This window comes from Amaranthus tricolor, chromosome 7 (assembly GCF_026212465.1).
Source record: "Amaranthus tricolor cultivar Red isolate AtriRed21 chromosome 7, ASM2621246v1, whole genome shotgun sequence".
Classification (NCBI taxonomy): domain Eukaryota; kingdom Viridiplantae; phylum Streptophyta; class Magnoliopsida; order Caryophyllales; family Amaranthaceae; genus Amaranthus; species Amaranthus tricolor.
Genome location: NC_080053.1, coordinates 14,541,871 through 14,551,103, shown reverse-complemented (window position 1 = coordinate 14,551,103; position 9,233 = coordinate 14,541,871).

The following is a 9,233-nucleotide window of genomic DNA, read 5'->3' as shown; positions in this document are numbered from 1 at the left end:
TAAAACATATTTTATTTAGGACCATTTAGTGAGCAAGCCAATTCTTCTTAGTAAAAAATGTCAAGGCTTATATTGTGTTTAAGTTGCTGCTGACATTCTTCATGATAACAAAGACCATGCTGTGAATACTATTTCTACTATTATGATGAGCAAAACTTCTTCAGAACAAATTTCCAAGTTATGGCACCTGCGTTTTGGTCATTTGCCTTTTTCTCAAATAGAACTTTTAATATTTTTAATGCCTTCTTTGAATATTAATTTATTAAAAGATTTTTGTGTATGTATTATATGTCCTTGTGCTAGGCAACATCGACTTTCTTTTACTACTAGTAGCAAAACTACTCAATGTTTTGAAATGATACATATTGATGGTTGCTCTATGTTTTTAACTATAGTGGATGACTATACTAGAAGCACTTGGATTTATATGATGAAAACTAAGAACCAATGTGTTATTTTTCTTAAAAACTTGTTTTCTTATGTTAAAAAACAACATAAAACTAAAATTAAAATTATTCGAAGTGATAATGCGAAAGAACTTTGCGAAGGTGACACTTTACGTTTTGTTTTAGTAAAGAAATAATACATCAAAAGAGTTGCACTCACACCCCACAACAAAAAGGTATGGTTGAACGCAAACACAAACACCTTTCAGAAACTGCTTAGGCGTTACAATTCAAATCTAACCTTCCTAAACAATCATTTTGCTCAAAAACCTTTGAAATTTTTGAACAATGTTACTCCGTATGAGAAAATTCATGGAATTAGTCCTATAAACAATCATTTTAGAGCTTGTGGTTGTCTTGCTTTTGTTTTTACTCCTAAACCTAATAGAAAAAAGATGCAACCAAGAGCTAATCCTTATGTTTTTTTAGGTCACCCTTTTGCTCAAAAAGCATAAAAATTATTTGATTTAGTTTCTCATAAAATTATTGTGTCACGAGATCTTATTGAGCATCATTTTCGTTTTCATTATGGTGTTAATATTTCTAAATCACATTTAAAATAATTTTTTGTGCCCACAACAGCAAATAATTTTTGTGTGTATAATCAAGCTTTTGACCAAGATGTTGCTATCACAAACAAGACCAACAATACACAACCTGCAACCAGATCCCCACTCCCTCATTCTTTAATTGACATGCAAATTAGTTGTACAACGGGCACCACATCTTTCTATCCTCTGCAGGCTACAGACCATGTTTCAAATCATGTACTTCCCTTTCTTTTGCTGCACGCGACATTGGCAACACAATGGACAGCCCCACTCCTTCCCACATGCCAGCTATTGTGCAGGCATCTCCTCTTTCCACATGTCAACCTCATCTCACACAGGTAATTTCTCCACATAATGTTGTTTCACCACCCATTGATGAATCTAGTGGACACATTTCGCCTAAAGGTACAATTTCTTCTGATTCTCAATTAAATAATAATTCTTTATTGTGGACTTATCCTTACCTTCATCTAATGCTTTATCTGACCAAGATTGCATTTCTTTACGACTTAATAATAGACCACATAATCGTCCTTATTTGAAAGAATTTAATTGTAATATTCACTACACACTAGTGTAATCTTGTTGTATATGATGATTTATTTTATCAACACCATACTTTCTTGTTTCATCTTACTTAATTGCAGGAACTTGAAACCTACAAAGTTGATCAAAAAGATCCTTTATGGATAAATGCAATGAATAAAGAAATACAAGCCCTTACATCTAACAATACTTGGGAGACATAGTCCCCTCCCTCCAGGAAAGAAACCAATCAGATGTAAATGCTTATACCAAATTAAGTTTCACTCTGATCGATCATTAAAACGTTATAAAGCTCGTTTAGTTGCAAAAGCTTATAACCAAGAATACAAGGTCAATTTTTTATAAATATTTTCTCCCGTGGTTACAATGACCACTATAAGGTGTCTTCTATCCTTTTCTGCTCATAAAAAATAGAACATATTTCAACTTGATGTTAATAACATTTCTCCATGATGATCTAAATGAATACATATACATGACTATTTCTGAAGGCTTGCCTAATGTTTCTAACACTATTTACAAATCAAAGAAGTCACTTTATGGTTTAAAAAAAGCATCACGATAGTCGTTTGCTAGGATGACCAATGAATTAATTCATCAAGGTTTAACACAATCTAAAAATGACTATTATTTATTTTTTCGCAAATATAAGGGTTATATTATTCTTGTTGTAATTTATGTAGATAATATTATTCTTACCATGGATAGTAATTCTCAAATGAATACACTTAAGCATCATTTTCATACAATTTTCAATATTAAAGATCTTGGTGGATTACATTATTTTCTAGGTATAGAAGTTCATCCTACCTTAAGGAATTTTTCTCACACAAAAGAACTTTACTAATGACTTATTAAGGGATAGTGGTATAAAATAATTCAAGAGTTGTCACACCCTCACCCTCAATACTAAACTCTACAAAGATGATTCTATGCCATATTCCGATCTTACACACTACACTATAGACTTAACTTTCTCACCTACACCCTTCCTAATTTCTCATATAAAGTTTAAACTCTAAGTCAATTTATGCATTCTGCTACAACACATTATTGTAATGCTCTAAGTCATGTTTTATATTATGTTGCATCAGCTACTGGACAGGGGATTCTCCTAAAAGCTTCTGATCAATTCACTCTATAAGCTTTTTCGGTCTCTGACTAGGGGTGCTTGTCCGGATATTCGCCGTTCCATGAAGAAATTCCTCTTACTCCTTGGTGACTCTCAATAGCTAGAAATTAAAGAAACAATCAACTGTTTTAAAATCTTCATCAGAAGCAGAATATAGAGATCTTGCTACCGCCGCATCTGAAGTCACATAGGTTGTGCAATTATTAGAGGAGCTTGGTCTGTCTAACTTTAAACCAGTGACTCTCCATTGTATTAATTAATTGGCTTTACACATTGGGCAAAATTCGGTCTTCCATGAACGTACCAAGCACATCGAGATTGATAGTCATTTCACTTGAGACAAAGTCATGAAAGGTTTGCTTCAGTTCAAATATCTCCCTATAACATCACAATTGGCTGACATATACACAAAGATTTTGCCATCTAATCAATTTAGCAAACAATTTTCCAAACTTGATTCTTACAATACCTCAGCCCCAAGTTTGAGGGGATGAAAGAATCACGTGCTTCATTTTATTCAGCCTTCTTGCCACGTCATGTCCAAGCTTTTGCTTTCTATTTTGCTTCCCTTTATATAAGGCTTTCTATTGAGATATTTGAGATATTCTGTAATTGAGATAATTATGGTATATCATTGACTAATTTGTTTTGGGTAGGATTTTATGGGATATTTATCTTGTATTATGGGATAGTGGTATATTTAGTTTTCCATATTTATCTCTTAGAAGATCTCCGGTATGTATTCCTCTTTATATGGCCAAATTGGTGCCCAAGCTATGGCAATTTTCAGCATTCACAAATTCCTTGCATACTGTTTCATATTGCTTTGATTTTATCATGGTATCGGAGCCTAGCAATTAATTTTTTTACAGCAAAACAATGGTGAATGATAATACTTCACTGCCTCCTGCTACAAAAATAGAGCTCAATTCTCCATTTTACCTTGGTCCTCAAGATAGGCCAGGGGATTTCATAACCTCCCAACGTCTCAAACTTGATAACTATAATGATTGGTCTCACGCCATTTACATTGCTCTGTCTTCCCGACGAAAATTTGGTTTTCTCAATGGTTCTATCACGGATTTTTCTACTCCGTGTACAAAGGACGATTGGGTTACCATTCACTGTATGCTTGTTTCTTGGATTATGAATACCATCGAGCCTGAGGTTAAATCAATGCTCTCACACTATGACAATGCAAAGAAATTATGGGACGATTTAAAGGAACGTTTTGGTGTTGTTAATGGCCCTCGTATACAACAACTTAAATCCGATATTAATCGATGCGAGCAATCCAAAACCATGCCCGTGGCTGTCTATTATAGCAAGTTGTCGATGCTATGGGACGAACTTGATAAACACGAACCATTGCTTTCTTGCAAGTGTGGCAATTGCACTTGTGAATTTGGGAAGCAACACGCTGAAAGGCGTGACAATGATCGCCTACAACAGTTTCTACTCGGATTATACTCTGAATATTATGCCTCTCTTCGCTCTAACCTCCTGTCCAAGGATCCTTTACCCACCTTGAACAGGGCGTTTCAGCAGGTGGCTCAAGAAGAACAGGTGCGTGGCATTTCTCGGGTCAAAGATGACCCTCCTTCAGCTGTTGGCTTTTCTGTACGGGCTGGAGCTGGAAGAGGGAGAGGTACTGGAGGATCTGATAGACCCGTGTGTGAGAAGTGCAAGAAAATAGGACATGAGACTGCTCAATGTTGGTCTGATAAGGTTTGCAATCACTGTAAAAAGAAGGGCCACGTAGAACGTCGTTGCTTTGAACTCCATGGATACCCTGACAACGGGAATGATGGAGAGAAGACCGGGAAGCCAGCTGGACGAGGACGAGGTGTCCCTGCTCGTGCCAATGCTGCGTTTGGCAGTAGTAACATTCCTGCATCACCATCTCTCAATGATACCTCGTTTGGGCAAGTGTTTACTCCGGAGCAATGGAAAGCCATCGCGGGACTTTTTGGTAATAATAAAATTCCAGAAAATCGTTTGAATGGTATGTTTGATAGTACGTCTTGGATTATTGATACAGGTGCCACTCATCATGTAACTGGTGAGAAGTATTGGTTGTTTAATGAGACACAGATTAATTGTCCCGTTGGATTACCCAATGGTGACATGGTTTTTGCTTCCCTTACGGGTTCGGTTTGTTTATCCGACACAATCACCCTTCGTGATATTCTTTACGTGTCTAACTTAAGCGGCAATTTACTATCTATTACTCAACTTAATGATGATTTACAGACAATTGTTCAATTTAATAATTCTATGTGTGTCATACAGGACCAAGCGAAGGAGCTGATTGGAATGGGAGTTAGACGGGACGGACTGTACTATTTTAGCAAATCGGAGGTAGTTCAACATGTGTCAACTGCTGGAAGTACATCAACTTTGAATTTGTGGCATAGAAGAATGGGGCATCCCTCCGAGAAAGTAGTTAAGTGCCTTCCCCATGTTAGTAGCAATAAAAGTCATTTAGATAAGGGATGTGAAGTATGTTTCCGTGCTAAACACCCTCGAGATAAATTTTCTTTAAGTGATAATAAGAGTAGTAGAATTTTTGAGAAGGTTCATTGTAATTTGTGGGGTCCCTATAGACATGTTTCATCCTGTGGGGCTCGTTATTTTTTGACTATTGTAGACGATTATTCCAGAGCAGTTTGGATTTATTTGTTGAATGATAAAACTAAGGTTTTTCAAATGTTTATGACTTTTGTTTCAATGGTTGAAAGACAATTTTCTCAGACTCTTAAAATCGTACAAAGCGATAATGGCACCGAGTTTAAATGCTTGCTTCGTTATTTTAACGCCGTGGGTATTTTATTTCAAACCTCTTGTGTGGGTACGCCACAACAAAATGGGAGAGTTGAGCGCAAACATAAACATATTTTACAAGTTGGGAGGGCATTACATTTTCAAGCACACTTACCTATCTATTTTTGGGGGGAATGTGTTCTAGCCGCAGCCCATCTAATAAATCGTACCCCAACGCCACTATTACAAAATAAAACTCCCTTCGAAATTTTGTTTAATAAGCGTCCTTTGTATGATGCACTCCGTACTTTTGGTTGTCTATGCTTCGCTCAAAATCAAAAAACCCATGGAGATAAGTTTGCTAGTAAGAGTCGAAAGTGTGTTTTTCTTGGCTACCCTTATGGGCAAAAGGGGTGGAATTTGTATGATCTTGATACTCATGATTTCTTTGTGTCTTGTGATGTTAAATTCATAGAGGATATGTTTCCATTTGCTTGCCCGGATGATGTGAATTTTAAGTCTGATAATTATAATACAAATGAAGAAATACATGTTGATTTTGCGGAATTTGATGAGAATAATAATGTTGGGGATGAAGACTTGAATGTTGCTGTAAATTTGGGAGCGAATGACACATTTGACGTTGGACACTTGGGTGAACAGCAGCATCCAGCGTCCAATGATGAAGTCATTCACACCTCGTAGCCAGCTTCTGCTTCAGACACTGGAAAGGCAGCAGGCGCTGGCAGTGAACCCCAGCAGCCGCCGCCTATTGTTCAAGCACCGCCACCCTTTGATAATCCTACTGCCCAGTCCGACACCTCTGCTGAGTCAGAGCAGGTACAGCAGCCCACTCAAACCAACTTGGGGCGTGGCTTTTGGGAAAAGCATCCTAATGTTAATTATCGGGATTTTGTCTTGAGTACAGTATTTACTAATAGTCTGTCCCCCTCTACTTCGTCTTCCAATCCTCCTTCAGGTACTCCGTATCCTTTAGCACACTATATTAAATGTGATAATTTTTCTGTAAATTATCAAAAGTTTATTGCAGCTGTTATTACAGACAAAGAGCCGAAGTCCTTTAAGGAAGCAATGCAATCTGTTGAGTGGCGAAATTCCATGAAGCAAGAAATTCAAGCGCTAGAAGATAACGGTACTTGGTCTTTGGAGCCTCTTCCTCCTGGTAAGCGTGCTCTTGGTTGTTAATGGGTTAGTAAAACCAAACTTTACTCTAATGGTGATGTTGAAAGATTGAAGTCCAGATTAGTAGTATTGGGTAATCATCAGCAGGAGGGTATTGACAACAATGAAACATTTGCACCTGTAGCAAAAATGACAACAATACGAGCCTTGCTTGCCATTGCAGCTTCCAAAAATTGGGAGCTCCATCAAATGGATGTTCATAATGCGTTCCTACACGGCGATTTAGATGAGGTAGTTTACATGAAACTTCCACCCGGATTTCATAGTCCAAATTCATCCTTGGTTTGCAGATTGAGGAAATCATTGTATGGCCTCAAACAAGCCCCCAGGTGTTGGTTTGCAAAGCTAGTTACGGCTTTGAAAGAGTACGGTTTCTTACAGTCTTATTCGGATTACTCCTTATTCACATTTACTAAGGCTAGTGTTCAGATTAATGTCTTAGTCTATGTTGATGATCTCATTATTTCTGGTAATGATTCCGCTGCACTACGTGTCTTTAAAGCTTATCTCTCTGATTGTTTCAAGATGAAGGACTTAGGACCATTGAAATATTTTTTGGGGATTGAGGTGGCTCGCAGTTCTGCAGGCTTGTTTTTGTGTCAACGCAAGTATACGCTTGCTGTTATTTCTGAAGCAGGTTTAATGGGAGCAAAGCCAAGCGGCTCTCCAATAGAGCAAAATCTAACCTTGGTTTAGCTAATGGTCATCTTCTTGCAGACCCCGAGGCATATCGAAGGCTTGTGGGACATCTGATCTACCTTTCAGTCACTCGTCCTGACCTAGCATACTCTGTTCATATTCTCTCTCAATTTATGCAAGCACCTCGCATTGATCATTGGGATGCAGCTCTTCGTGTGGTTTGTTACTTGAAAGGCACGCCAGGACAGGGTATTTTATTACGTGCTGATAGTGACTTGACTCTACAAGGATGGTGTGATTCAGATTGGGCGGCTTGTCCTATCACTCGTCGTTCACTTACAGGCTGGCTAGTTTTTTTAGGCCAATCCCCAGTGTCGTGGAAAACAAAGAAGCAACATACAGTGTCTCGTTCTTCTGCAGAGGCTGAGTACAGGTCTATGGCTGCTATCACTTGTGAGTTGAAGTGGCTAAAGGCTTTATTGTTGAGTCTAGGTGTTCATCATCCTAAAGCCGTTAAGGTGCTCTGTGATAGTCATTCGGCGTTACATATTGCGAAGAATCCGATTTTTCATGAACGTACGAAGCACATTGAGATTGATTGTCACTTTGTTCGAGATGCCATCAATGAAGGGCTTATTTCTCCTTCTTATGTTTCTACCGATTCACAATTGGCGGATATATTTACAAAGGCCCTTGGAAAACCGCAATTTGATTTTCTACTCTCCAAGTTAGGCATTTCCGATCCTCATGCTCCAACTTGAGGGGGGGTATTGAGATATTTGAGATATTCTGTAATTGAGATAATTATGGTATATCATTGACTAATTTGTTTTGGGTATGATTTCATGGGATATTTATCTTGTATTATGGGATAGTGATATATTTAGTTTTCCATATTTATCTCTTAGAAGATCTCCGGTATGTATTCCTCTTTATATGGCCAAATTGGTGCCCAAGCTATGACAATTTCCAGCATTCACAAATTCCTTGCATACTGTTTCATATTGCTTTGATTTTATCACTTTCTTTATCCTTTTGTAGGTAATGTAATAACTTTTGCACATTGAGGATTCCTCCAGAAGATTTAGAATATAGCCTTTCATCTTCATTTGCACGTTGTTTTGCTTGTTAGCATACATTACTTTTCCAATTACTTTCAATATCATGTTAAATAACCAACTTAAGCTAAAGTTTAAGCCGATGATTGAAATTCCTAAATATGTTATATACTCTATGTCCCTTATCCAAAAATATATATCTAAGTTTTTACTAACATAGATTTTCAAGAGATAATTTGAATCCTCAATTGTCAATGATATCTAAAGAAATAATGACGTTTTAATTAATAGTCTAATACTCCTTTCATTCTTTTATGTTCTACCCATATAAAATATTCTACTTTAAGGAGCAAAAAAATTGATTAAGACTTTAGAGTCATATATAGATGATAAAATATATCCATGTGAGATCTCGATAGATTTCCTATCGTAGCATAAGATTTTCACGATAACTAATGAGATGTAAATGAAAACATACAATCATTTCATTACACTTTAGTTTGAGTAAAATACATTTACACTATCTTATAATATAATTCATTTAAAAAAACTGCCCTACTTTAGTGTTGAGGGTATTATAAAATACTTTCAAACGTTGCATCAAATTTGTTACACTTTTCTTAAGTAATCGTTTCAAATTATTTGACATTATTTTGTTTTGCCAAAAACTATTTTACTATATCATTATAGCTTTTACGTTTATCTTTCTCTGGGTTATAATGTGGTTTTTTTAACTTATGCAAAGCCCTTGTAGCGAGTATAAGGTATGCCCTTTTTATTTTATTGTCATCCCTATTTTAATAAAATGACGAAAAAGTCTCTGAACTTAAAATTTGTTTAACACACTTAAATCTCATTTAATAGCACTATTATTACTTTAAAAACATTAATTGAA